Source organism: Perissodus microlepis, chromosome 3, assembly GCF_051167445.1.
Source record: "Perissodus microlepis isolate ML-2025 ecotype Zambia chromosome 3, ASM5116744v1, whole genome shotgun sequence".
Classification (NCBI taxonomy): domain Eukaryota; kingdom Metazoa; phylum Chordata; class Actinopteri; order Cichliformes; family Cichlidae; genus Perissodus; species Perissodus microlepis.
The window spans coordinates 20,601,039-20,614,405 of record NC_140463.1 but is presented as its reverse complement, the minus strand read 5'-3'; the positions used below and the strand labels follow the sequence as shown (position 1 = coordinate 20,614,405).

At 40.2% G+C, this 13,367-nt stretch overlaps 1 protein-coding gene across 1 annotated transcript in view; it reads right to left on the bottom strand.

Moving 5' to 3' along the window:
• The window catches only part of trpc5a (transient receptor potential cation channel, subfamily C, member 5a), a 211,572-nt gene that overhangs the window by 81,199 nt on the left and 117,006 nt on the right, over positions 1-13,367 (bottom strand). The window lies entirely within an intron of this gene.

Sequence of the window (13,367 nt, the reverse complement as noted above, 5' to 3'; positions counted from 1 at the left end):
CAGAAAAGTTCAGTTTTGACACTTTTTTTTTATCAGTAAGAAACTAAAATGGTTGTGAATGAATAAAATCTTCCGTTTCATTATTATAAGACAGTTTGTGCACTGAGCTGCCAGGACCTTTTCTTTTCTTTCTTATAACATAAGTCCAAAGAGTCGTGCTGACAGATTTCCAACATTTACCACAGCAGCATTTCTTCATTGTGTAGAAAAACCGAGACATGCACTTCTCTTTCTTATATTACCATTTCTCAGAGATTAAATGTGAAGTCAAACTTCTTTACACTGACAGAAAGGTGGATTTCACTTTTCACACCTTGAGGCGACAGCTGTAATTTGGAGCTTCATAAATTAAATTGAACAGACTTGGTCCAACCCACTTAAGATCAGAGCTGGCTATATGTGGCCAACACTGTAAAAGGAGACTGACATCCCTGCTTTAAGGCCTTTAAGGTGATATTGCTCCTTGCAAATAAGAAGTATTTAACAGCAGGGTTGTGATATCTATTTTTAGTGACATCATTGAGATCCAAAAGTAGAAAAAAAAAGACTGTCCAAAGTGGTGTTGAGAGTCATCTACAACCTGAACTTTTGGCTCACAGCAATTATCTGTACATATGTTGAGCAGGTTTAGTAAGAGTATCCACCACTGTAAAGGTTTAAATTTGCCAGTAAATAACAGATTATGTCCACATTAAAGTGTTTTTTTTTTTATTTTTATCTCTCTGATGTCACACATTTGGTTCCACCTCCATTGTGAACCACGACACTATAGCTTAATTTCAAAACCTTACTACAGATGTACATGTGATTCACATTTATTTTTCCAATTAAAATGAATTTTTCCAACATCAAATGCAGCTTCATTCTTAATAAGCTTTCTTAAAACACATTCCTACAGACCTAATTTGTGATCGATGTCATGACCACTTTATTATTTCTACAGTCATTTTGCAATTTTTTGTCTTTTTTCTCATTATTGCACTGATCTCTCAACTTTACCTTCATTGTATCTCCTTTCTCTGCCTTACTGGGCGTTCCATATGTTCTCCTACTTTATCTATCAAACAATTTCATAAATACTGTTTTAAAAACTGCTGTATAAACAATATGATTACTTAATGAATACAAACATGAGTATGAGCTTGCAGATGTGTGTGAGTCTTTGCAAACACAGTATAATACAGGGACAATAAAAGGGTGTGCAGGGCTACGTTTTGTATCACAAACACGCACAGAGTCACAGCATTATATAATTTGCTCTAAAAGCCTGGTGTTGGTGGAACAGTGTGGCAGCACTTAGTGTGCGACACCGCGACCTCTGTCATGCAGAACGCACACACCGACACATGCATAAGCAACATAAACACACACACAAACCATAGATGGTGAATACAGGAAGAAGGCTTGGAGCTAAGAGGAGGTTAGCCACAGACAGAAACAGACTAAGAGAAAGAGATGAAAAGAATAAAACACAATGAGAGAGCGAGCGACTGAGGGAGGTCTGGGGCAAACCGATGTGGCAAGAATAAAAGTGATGAAAGGAAAGATGCAAGAGATGAAAGTAAAGGAAGATGAAGATTGTAAGATCAGGTAAGACAGAAAGAAAGAGGATGTCACCTCCTTTACTCTTGCTGTCAGAGAGAGGGGAGGAGAGCGAGAAGGCGGGAATGAGGTTGCAGTATGTGGCAAGCTTATGTAAGTGTACTGACGGCGTTCATCACCCGTCTCCTGAGAGTGCCACAGATGCATGTGTGCACGAAAGAAGAGAGAGGAAAAAAACCAAACCCACACCCGTGCGCTCGCGTGCACTCAAATAAACACCTGCGCGCTCTCGCTCGCCAGCGCACCCACAGGCAAGCGCACACATGCACAAAGGGCGCCTGGAGAGGCTAATGTGGCATCTGTTTGTTTGTCAACATCTGTTGTTGTCATGGTGTCCAGGGGCCACTGTTCCTGTCTGCAGCCTTTCTAACCACATGTCCCTGCCGTCTTTCATAACGTGCTCAAAGCTAGGGGCAAATTTAAATTGATAAACTTTTCAAGATTCTTAAGAAAAAAAAGCACTAAAAAACTTTTGTGTTATAAAGCTGGAAATGACCCAAATTCAGACATTAGGTGGTTTTCCCCTGAAGGACTTCCTTCATAGCTGTTCTGATGGAGAAAGCAGTATCTGCTCTGGGTTTCGTACTTCTAAGCACACCAGCATTGACACACTTACATTTACAGGTGATGATAACAAGAAGCACCATTTTTAAATAACTCGGCCGCTTACAGCAGGAGCCAGATGAAGAACAGCATGACAAAAGTGAAAGTCACCAATGGATAAATGAGGCGCTGCCAGAGATTTTATATCAGAAAAAGATGGAGAACGAGGGAGAGTAGAAGGTGGAAGACGAATGAAGAGAGCGGGAGTAGTGGGAGATGAAACAAGGGAGTAAATTAGATAAATGAAGCAGTGTAAACAGGTGTTGCTTGTGACTCAGTCTGCTGTAATGCATGTTTGTCATGGCTGCCACACACTCAGATAGAAAGAAGGGATGGAGACAGCTTAGAGGTAACCTGGTGAGTACTCGTCTGCAAAGGCCCGCATGTAAAAACATCATGACTTAGCTTAACTTTTGAAGGCTTCCATCACGTTGTCTGAAGGAATCCATTAGCGCCATGAAAAAATGTCCAATTATGAAAAAACAGCTGTTAGCACAGTTAATAACACTGACTATGATTTAAATCACATCCATCCAGTTTTTCAAGTCGCATCATCCAGGATTCTATGGTCGCCCCAATTATTTTTACTGCTTACAGGCAGTGTTGGTCAAGTTACTTGAAAAAAGTAATCAGTAACTAATTACTGATTACTTATTTTCAAAAGTAATTAATTACTTAGTTACTGAATTACTTTTTAAAAACACGATTTACAACCTGAATAGGTAATAAAGCGATAGATCTTTCAGCCCAATTCTACTTTTTCTGCATAATCCATCATACAAAATGTAATCAAATGGAAAAGTATCTTTTTTTAACTTGTTTTATCAGTTTTAATCTTTTAAGTTTATGCATCAAGCAAAAATAAAATTATATGCACCATTCTCTGACTTGAATAAATTAGTTTAACATTTAAACCTATTTTCTGCACATTCCAGCACATAAAATAAAATATTTTTTGTGTTTACACTCAGTCTTTCAAATAGATGCAAGTAAAACACCGCAGAAAATAAATAAAGTCAAAGACTAGCGGTCCTTTTGCTCTATTTTCACCTGTAAAGCAGGAGTAGGGTAGGCGGAGGTTTACCCTGGTGCAGGTGTGCCGCAGCGGTCAGTGGAAGAATCCGCGAGTTTCTCTGTGAATTTCCCATTACGTCGTAGCGCACTCGGTGCTTGTTTAGGGGGTTTTTTTCGCTGTAAAAAGAAGTTTTCTTCCCACGCACAACGGATGCTAATGTTTTTGTCACTTTTTATGGAATCAAACTCAAAGTAAGGTCAGTACTTCCACGCTTTAAACGCTGCACACTCATACTCTCTCCGCACTCGATATATTATCCATTGTTGATCTGCACACAGCTGTTGTCACAAACAGCGCACTCGCTTACGTCACTGTCATGAGACATTCTCGCAAAAAAAATCACGGTTTTAGTAACGCAGTAACGCAGCGTTCCTACGGGAAAGTAACGGTAATCTAATTACCGTTTTTGCAATAGTAATCCCTTACTTTACTCGTTACTTGAAAAAAGTAATCAGATTACAGTAACGCGTTACAAGTAACGCGTTACTGCCCATCTCTGCTTACAGGTTAGGTGAAATGATTGAAAACATCCATCCTCTTCCACTTATCCAATTTAGGGTTGCAGAGGGACAAGTTCACTGTACTTAAATGGTCCATTAGAGCACCTTTGGGATGTGGTGGGACAGCAGAGTCATATCAGCCAACAAATCTGCAACAACTGTGTGATGCTTTTGGGTGAATATGGACCAAAATCTCTGAGGAGTGTTTCCAGCACCTTGTTGAATTTCTGCCATGAAGAATTAAGGCAGTTCTGAAGGCAAAAAGTAGGTCAAACCTGCCACTAGCAAAGTAACTAATGAAATGGCTGGTGAGTATACTTATGAAGTATTATGGAAACAATCAACACTGACACTAACTATGTATTTACTAATATAGAAACCATACTCTTTCTTCCCATTTCATTTAGTCTTGCCTTAAGTCCTCATTTTATTAACCAATCACGACATTCTGCCCTGGCTTTCAGACCTAGACATTTCCCCACTTTCTTAACATCTCTCAGACAAAAATTCAAAAACACATTTTTGTTAATATCGTTTTCTGTTTCTCCTAAATTCTGTTAACTTCCTCACTCCATTTTTCTCTTTCCTTCGCTTCCAATTTTCCTCCCGCCTTCTTCTGTCTCTCACTTTACACCAAATTCGAGAAAAGCCTGATCTTTGCTAACAACTGTCTCTTCTCACTTGCGTGCCGTCCTCCTCCTCCTCCGTCCATCTTCCACTTTCTTTCTTCTTCTATCTTTTTTCTGTCAGATCACTCACTTTTATTGGTACGAACACTTATGTGTGACAATACTGACGGGATTCCCATTTGTCAGGGCATCTGTAGTCTGCAGACTTTCAGAGTTTTTCATACTGCCACATTCTTGTTGTGTCAACATACACAAACACAAAAACACACGTGCTTGGATTTCGGTGAGTTGAAGAAAGAAAAAAAAAGAGTGCCTATGACTACACTACAAGAGGAACTCCAAGAACTTTAGTATAATATAAACAGTAAAAGGGAAACATTTTGTATGTGGTTTAAATTTCTTACAGCTGATCTGTAGCTAGCAGATCACGTGAAAATTTAAGTTCTTATCAGTCCTAAATCTGCCCTATAACAGACTCAATACACTGTCCTAATTAATAAAGGTCTAAAAGCCAAATGCTATGCTCAGTGATGGACGGCAAACTGTCCAGGCTGTACCCTGTCTCCCACCCTAAGACAGCTCGGTCAGTTTCCAGCTCTACTTTGCTCCAAATCAAATATTAGACATGCCAGGATTCCTAGTAAAGCCAGAACCTGCTAACGCTTGCTTTTAATGGACACAGACTGCTAAAACATTGCCATTCACACCAGTTACTATGGTGTGCCCCCAATGGCTTCAGATGACCGCTCGTGTTCAGCTTGTTGCTGCTACTGTGACTTGTGCTAAAAGCTTTAACACCCCAGTACACCAGACATGTTTTCATACATTAGCTAAGAAACTAAAAGTGTTTCAAGAGTATACATGTACAGAGTAGTTGAGCACTAATGATGTAATTCCCTATATTTAAGACTGTCCACTTGTGATCTGATCAACCATACGTCAACGCAATAAATGGACTCAAATCCATCAAAGTTTCAGCCTTACTGTAGAGAAACTTGGAAGCAGCCTACTTTTCCACCAATACCAATACAACAGCAGCAGCTGCAGGAATGGAAGCAAACTGTTGTAGTGTCTGACTCCAAACATTTCCAATTCAAACTCCCTCCAGAGATGGAAGTCTTTCTATCCTGTTCTTCATTCTCTAACTGAAAGCGCACGAGCTGGGTCTTCAGCTGAGCATTAGACTTAGTGCAGACTCCAGGGAGAGAGGATCAACCTGGGGCTGTGTTACTGGATTTTCTTCCTGTACAGCACTGTACACGCCAAGAGTAGATAACAGGTGGTTGTTGTTCTCCACCACCAGAGAAACAGAGTGACCCCGATTTTGGCACAGCTGTCACACCACCAGCTGTCAGATACAGAGATTTTAACATGAAACGTGTGATGTTAAGGAAACAGTAGTTCGTTGCAATATAGTCATTGCTTATTTTAAACAGGTACTGCTTGATTTGAATAATTCAGTCAGTATTATATTACGTGATATCTATGCTATGTTTGTGTTTACCAAAAGACATAAATAAGACAAGATAATGTAATTTACTGTAGTAAGATCAAAATCAAAAGAGTTGTGTTTAACCCTTACATCCATTCATCATGCAGCATTCATATCGTGGTAATTTTGGACTTTCAATTTCTTTGAACCGTTTTTGGATTTTCTCTAATCCGTGCATGGTCAGAAGTATTGGTTAAATGTTTGCTTGCACCTTGAGCCTGATGCTACCACCACGTTGCTTAACAATTAGTGCAGGGGTTTACGATGGAAAGGTTCACCTTTACTTCTCCAAATATACCTCCCCTTGCTGAAGGCAGATAGCTCAATCTTTGGCTGTGTCTCAAATCAGGGGCTGCATCCTTCGGAGGCCGCATTTGAAGGAGGATTACGTCACAGGCTGTCCCAATTCGAAGGCTGCTCCAAATGCGGCCAAAAAATGAGTTTTTCATTTCCCCGGATTTAAAGGATGGGTCAGGTGTATCCTTTGTGGTCCAACCTATCCCAGAATTCATACCGCGGCCCAGCCAATTCCAGTTTCCAACAATGGCGACAGCTACTTAGTTTTAATATCACAAAATAAACTTTTAACATATTTTCAGGCGAGAAAGTAGGTGTGTAAATTTCAAATATCTGCTCGGTTCATCAAGATATCACATATTTGCAAAAGTGCTCCGATGTTTTCGGAGACGCGTGTTACCCACCAGCTTGATAGCTAGCTGGGGTTCAAGGCTCACTAGAGCCGGCGAGAACAGCGAACTCCCAGCACATAGTTTTCAGACCCCTGCGGTCTTTCGCTACTCAGGTTAAACATAATATATAAGTCACTTAGATAACTTAAAAATGTTACTGTTTGGCTTTTTTCAGTGTTTTATTTGTTTGTGAGTAAATCGGTTTGACTTGGATTAAAGCTATAGTTTTCACACAGCTGAATAAACGTCAAACAGAAAACTGATTAAACAGAAGTGTGAGATGTTAGAGAATTTACTCCACTGTCCTGTTATATATTAGATAGCAAGGAGCAGACGGCTGAGTTTATTAAGCTCCACCGAGACAGCGGTGAGGCAAATCTGAAGGCTAGACCGTCCCATTTCACAGCCGCTCACTTCCGGCCTTCTCTGTCTTCAGAGGACCCGGTCCACGTAGACCGAGTAGGCTGGGTCCTCCAAAGGATGCAGCCCCTGAATTGAGACACAGCCTTTGTCTGACCATAAAACATCTGTGAGAAGGGATTTTGCTTGGCCATACGGTCAGCTGAAAATTCAGTCAAGTGTGAAGGTGTCAGTTTTGGGGCTTGTTTCTTGGTCGGTACCCTCGTAGTTCAAAGAAATGTAAAACTGGACAGTGACACTGGTGTTGATTGGCTTGAGTTTTGGTGGTTCCACGATTGTTTCTGAACATCCTAACCTCTCATCTTAGGGCGAAACCTTGGGTGTGGTGACACATCAAGATAACTTGTACTTATGCACAGTTGTCTGAACGTTTGTTTGATAAACTTGGAATCTGTGGTTGTTTAAAAATGGACTTTAATTTCAGAGTTACAGAAGCTTAACCCTACAATGTGTACAAGTACAATCATAACATCCTGGAAAAAGAACGACTCAAAGAAATCATTAAAGGCCCAAAGCTACCATGACAGTCATGCCCATGATGAGAAAGTGTAAACTTTTGACCACAAGTGTATTATTCCCCACTTAAAGGACATGCATATCTTAGCTGGCATCACTTTTGACCCACCCATGAACTGTCTGCCTCAGTCGCAGCTTTTTGAAGACATGCATATTTTCTGCAGCAGCTCCACTTCATCTTTCTTTTCTCAGCGAACCCTTCTCGTCCTGTTCATCTCCTTTTGCTTCTCATCCATTTCAGAATGTCTTATTAAGCACTGACAATTCTCTCTCTTCCTCCTTCCCTCTCAGTTGCTTTACTTCTTACATCTTCTCACTCGCACTCTTCCATTCCTCCCTCTCTCCCCTCAGTCTACATCTGAAGATGTCTTATTTTAAGAGCTAAGAGTCACTCGCGCAGTCTCCAGAATGCCATGGGATGTTTTGAAAAATACGACTTTCTGCTTTCTGTAAGAGTCTCGCTCAAAGGACTACTCTGCCAGCGCTGCAGCCAATTATACCTCCCGGCAAGGTGTAGTAGGTGTCAGCCCACTCCAGCACCAGCAAACAGCAGGAAGGCAGACTGTTAGTCAGTTTCCTCTGATTTAATGTGAGTTGCACTGCATGGAAGCATGACAGATTTTTTTTTAAATTAGTGTATTATTGTCACAAGTGGAAACTGATGAACAGTGAACATGTTTCAATTGTGCAAACTGCCCATAAAGCTAGCTCCCATAATGTATTTACTTAGCTAAATCCCCACTGTGTATCCAAAGCTGTATTAAGTAGCGACATTTCTATTTCTTCTTAATGAGGCTTCCACTGCCTCATTAAACAAAAACAGTCATTTTGGGTTTTCCTTGATTCATCGACAAAGTATAAAATTTAAAATAGTTATGATGCTTTTTTTCTCCACGTGTCCATTTTGAATTAAATGTTTTGTTTTTTTTCAGTTTAATTTCAATTGGTTTCCTGAGTGAGCTTTTAGGTTTTATTATTTAAACTCTTGAAATTGCTGTCATTTAGTATTTAAACTAGTACAATTACTATATAGCTCGACTATGGCTACAAGAAATATTAAAAGCCTACACCAGGCTTTACTTGTACTAAGTGAGTGTGATAATGTTATAAAGCTAGATGCAAATGATTCACATGCTTGTCTGATTTGTTTGATAAGTATTCAGTCCCATTGATCCAGCTATGTTTGTTTGCAACAAACAGACTCAGACAGTTCCTCCCAACAGCCATCAAATACATTTATGTCCCCTGTCAGACAAACAGAAAAGCCCTTAGAAGTTACCGCCATGATCACAGCACTTATTGTCTGCATTTGAAAAGATGTTAAAAACAAATTTAAGACACATTCAGTATTGGCTGATAGAGTCATACCAAAACGAAAGTAGTCACAGAGCTCTATGCAGAGTCGAAGCATAGACTCTGCTGTTTGTCTGAGGTGACTGAATTGATATACTGCGTTTGATTTTCACTGAACAGGGTGCTCTACATCATGGCTTTTGTCTCATCTGTCCACAGGACACTACTCCAGTCATCAACTTTAACGCCCTGACTTTGGGGTAAACTTGCTGGGACGTCCACTCTTAATCCTGTGAAACCCTAACCCTTTTTTTTACATGACTACATACTGATCTATTTAAAAAAAAACTAAAAGAACTGGATATGTGTGGATAAAAGGCCAACAGATGTGAATTAAAATGTTCTTAAACCAATTCAAAAATTGTTTTCACCAGCTGTGAGCAGTAATACAAAGTCATGGTCAATATGAAGTTGATGTTTTAGCAGCACAATGGATTCTCTAAAGCTTTTTTTTTATGGCTCCATCAATTTATATGATAATTTCTTAGCAGGCTTGCATTATATTATCTCCTCTGTCACTAATACACAAGGACAACTAAGCTGTTTTCATCTCTTCCCTATGTCCCATTCACATCAGTGTTTTTCCACTATAACTACTCAGGAAAGACACCCTCCATAACTCCAACTACCCTTCACGTTCTCTCTTTACTTCACTTCTTCCCGCCATACCACAGACATAAAGTGCCCTCCTAAATCTCCATGTCACCACGCCTGCCAAGGCAAAATAGCTCCTGCCTCCATCCTCTTAAATCCTTTGCCCTGGAAAAGCACTTGAAGCCCCCCACTCATCTTCTCTCTTTTAATATCCCCCATTCCCGTTAATCTTTTGCAGCACCAACACACCTTCAAAGGTGAAAAAGTCATTCACTTTTCCTGCTCTCCATGTCTATTTATACCTCCAACTACTACTACAACACTTGAAAAGCCTACACACATCTGTCATCCAAAAGTGGGCACACCAACTTTGTTTTCTGTCTGGGGATTGAACCCCAGTCTTTTTGTCTTTTTTGGTGTGGTTTTGAGTGGTACCAAGTACCAAAAGCAGCATAAATAAACATATAGTGCTCAAACACTTCCTCAACACCTTTCTTTACAGATTTGAATCACAAGTTTGCCTGTTTCAGCAAGTTTGTTTGTAGTGGGTTATCATTAGCATAGTCAGCATAATGACTGATACAAAGGTAGCATTCAAATTTTAAATACAGGGAGTGCAGAATTATTAGGCAAATGAGTATTTTGTCCACATCATCCTCTTCATGCATGTTGTCTTACTCCAAGCTGTATAGGCTCGAAAGCCTACTACCAATTAAGCATATTAGGTGATGTGCATCTCTGTAATGAGAAGGGGTGTGGTCTAATGACATCAACACCCTATATCAGGTGTGCATAATTATTAGGCAACGTCCTTTCCTTTGGCAAAATGGGTCAAAAGAAGGACTTGACAGGCTCAGAAAAGTCAAAAATAGTGAGATATCTTGCAGAGGGATGCAGCAGTCTCAAAATTGCAAAGCTTCTGAAGCGTGATCATCGAACAATCAAGCGCTTCATTCAAAATAGTCAACAGGGTCGCAAGAAGCGTGTGGAAAAACCAAGGCGCAAAATAACTGCCCATGAACTGAGAAAAGTCAAGCGTGCAGCTGCCAAGATGCCACTTGCCACCAGTTTGGCCATATTTCAGAGCTGCAACATCACTGGAGTGCCCAAAAGCACAAGGTGTGCAATACTCAGAGACATGGCCAAGGTAAGAAAGGCTGAAAGACGACCACCACTGAACAAGACACACAAGCTGAAACGTCAAGACTGGGCCAAGAAATATCTCAAGACTGATTTTTCTAAGGTTTTATGGACTGATGACATGAGAGTGAGTCTTGATGGGCCAGATGGATGGGCCCGTGGCTGGATTGGTAAAGGGCAGAGAGCTCCAGTCCGACTCAGACGCCAGCAAGGTGGAGGTGGAGTACTGGTTTGGGCTGGTATCATCAAAGATGAGCTTGTGGGGCCTTTTTGGGTTGAGGATGGAGTCAAGCTAGTCAAGCAACTCCCAGTCCTACTGCCAGTTTCTGGAAGACACCTTCTTCAAGCAGTGGTACAGGAAGAAGTCTGCATCCTTCAAGAAAAACATGATTTTCATGCAGGACAATGCTCCATCACACGCGTCCAAGTACTCCACAGCGTGGCTGGCAAGAAAGGGTATAAAAGAAGAAAAACTAATGACATGGCCTCCTTGTTCACCTGATCTGAACCCCATTGAGAACCTGTGGTCCATCATCAAATGTGAGATTTACAAGGAGGGAAAACAGTACACCTCTCTGAACAGTGTCTGGGAGGCTGTGGTTGCTGCTGCACGCAATGTTGATGGTGAACAGATCAAAACACTGACAGAATCCATGGATGGCAGGCTTTTGAGTGTCCTTGCAAAGAAAGGTGGCTATATTGGTCGCTGATTTGTTTTTGTTTTGTTTTTGAATGTCAGAAATGTATATTTGTGAATGTGGAGATGTTATATTGGTTTTACTGGTAAAAATAAATAATTGAAATGGGTATATATTTGTTTTTTGTTGAGTTGCCTAATAATTATGCACAGTAATAGTCACCTGCACACACAGATATCCCCCTAAAATAGCTAAAACTAAAAACAAACTAAAAACTACTTCCAAAAACATTCAGAGTTTTTTGGGTTCATTGAGAACATGGTTGTTGTTCAATAATAAAATTATTCCTCAAAAATACAACTTGCCTAATAATTCTGCACTCCCTGTATGCATATAACAAGTACAAGATCATTAGTAAGCAATCACAAAGTTTAAAAAAAATCTTATTCAGCTAATGTTTAATGTATTATTCAGCATGCTTTATTAGCATGTCAGCTGCAGGGTAGCATACACCATTGTTAGGCATGTTAGCCTATTAGCATGTCATATAATGCATATTAAAAGTTTCACTTACAAGTTAGCATGTAAAAAGGATTCTGACATGATATCACATAAAACTATTAAACAGTATAATGGTTACCATGTTTAGCATGAAAACTGTCACTTTATTGTGGATATTGCAAACTTCACTAGATGTTCAGATATTCAGCTCTGCTTGCAGGAATGTCTATAACCTTTAACTTTAAGACAGTTGTGAACATTTTGAAGATTACTTTAGGGTATGATTTTTTTCTGTGCTTTTAAATTTTCTCTACATTAAACAACACAAAAACGTTTAATGTTTAATTAGTAGGGCTTGTGCTAAATATTAAAGCAGAAAATTCTGATTTGGTGCATACTCCTTAAAGCTTCTCACCTTAACCTGTTTGATCTTCCGTCCCCAGGGAGGGAGAAATGCCAGCCCTCTGTCTGGCACTCAGCGTGTCTATAGCCTCTCTTCAGATCTTTACCTTTGTCACCTCTTGCACTCAAGAGAGATAAAGCATTTCATTTTCCTGCTCTTACGTCTCCCCCAGTCCATCTACGTATCTTCCCTGACACCCCTCCTCTCCTCCCCTTGCTCTGTCCTTTCACTTCTGCTTTCATCTGTCTGGCAGTATCCCTCTGTTCCAGAAAGTTAGAAAGTGTAGGAAACAGACATGTGGATGGACGGGAAGGGACACAGACTGCCTTGGGGTTTTCCAAAACTCTGTTTTGTTCTCTAACTCTATCCCATCAAATCTCCATCTCTTTCTCGCTCATGCACTCGTTTGATCCCTCTAGCTCTCCATTTTTTCCCCTCACTTTCTGTCCCATTAAATCTCTCATTCTTTTGCTGGCTTTGTATCTGCTCACTCTTGTTCCAGCTCATTATCTCACTTTCCCTCCCTGTCCCTTTCATCCTCCCTCTTTTATTTAACCCTGCACCTCAACTGCTCACCAGCCTTCACCCTCCTTTCCTCCCTAGATTTTTGCTTCTACCGTGTACATCGGCTAGCATCCTCATCTCCTTTGACAAACCCCAATATAGTGAACTATTAGGTCCATCAATTCCTCAACAACATTACAGGAGGTGTTCTATTTTGTTTGTTTTTTAAAAAACAGAGCAGGAGTCGCAAGTTTGATTCCCACTCGGTATCCAGTAATGGTCCTGGCTAGACCCCCTGCCCCATGCTAAAACTAACCCCTGGAATGGCGCAGCTACATCTGCAGCCTGTCTGCAGCTTGGACACAAACATTTCACTACATGTTGTACTGTGTATGTGACAAACAAAATTTTAATTTAATATATTTATATAAAACCTACTGATCTCATTAAATACATTAGAATGGGCACCATATGCATAGAAATACACTAATAGTTTAACCTAGAAACCTTCAATTATGAATGTACCATGTTGGCATATTACCAAGATTGGAGAGTTTTCATCTGGCAAAGACCGATATAAATGTAGCATGTTTTGTTCTGGTGTGGGTTTATAAAGCATAGTGTATGTGGTCAAACCCCGCTGCATGTTAAAGGTGCTACAATCATTGAGAATAACTGAATATGACACTAGACCACCAGCATCTTAGA